This window comes from Trachypithecus francoisi, unplaced genomic scaffold, assembly GCF_009764315.1.
Source record: "Trachypithecus francoisi isolate TF-2019V2 unplaced genomic scaffold, Tfra_2.0 Lachesis_group16, whole genome shotgun sequence".
In the NCBI taxonomy this organism is placed as follows: domain Eukaryota; kingdom Metazoa; phylum Chordata; class Mammalia; order Primates; family Cercopithecidae; genus Trachypithecus; species Trachypithecus francoisi.
This window is the reverse complement of record NW_022681461.1, coordinates 74,351,419-74,351,787: the sequence shown is the minus strand read 5'-3', so window position 1 is coordinate 74,351,787 and position 369 is coordinate 74,351,419. Positions and strand designations below refer to the sequence as shown.

At 40.1% G+C, this 369-nt stretch overlaps 1 pseudogene; it reads right to left on the bottom strand.

Moving 5' to 3' along the window:
* On the bottom strand, positions 1-369 carry LOC117099388 (annotated as a pseudogene).

Here is a 369-nt window from a genome sequence, read left to right as displayed (position 1 = left end):
TCAAATATTAAAGCTTTCTCCACAGGCACACATTCCTTTGATGACTGGGTTATTGAACACAAGCTTACTAGATAATTTGTTTTCAACACAGTCCATTTCTGTTCCTAAAAGTGTTAGCTGTGCTTTTTTTTTTTTTTTTATTCCAGTGGATACTCTGATTTCATCTTGAACAACTTCTTCATCAGAATCTCCATTTCTCTTCCTACATTCTAGAGAATAAACAAGTCACTGGTACGGACCTCAGGCTTATCTTTAAATAGTTGTTTTATCATTCACTGCTGAAGGTGTCAGGAGGAGAGTGGCCCGGGTGGCCTACAGCTTGCTGTTGCTCATAGCTGGGACAGTGGCCCGAGGTAAAGAAGCTCACAT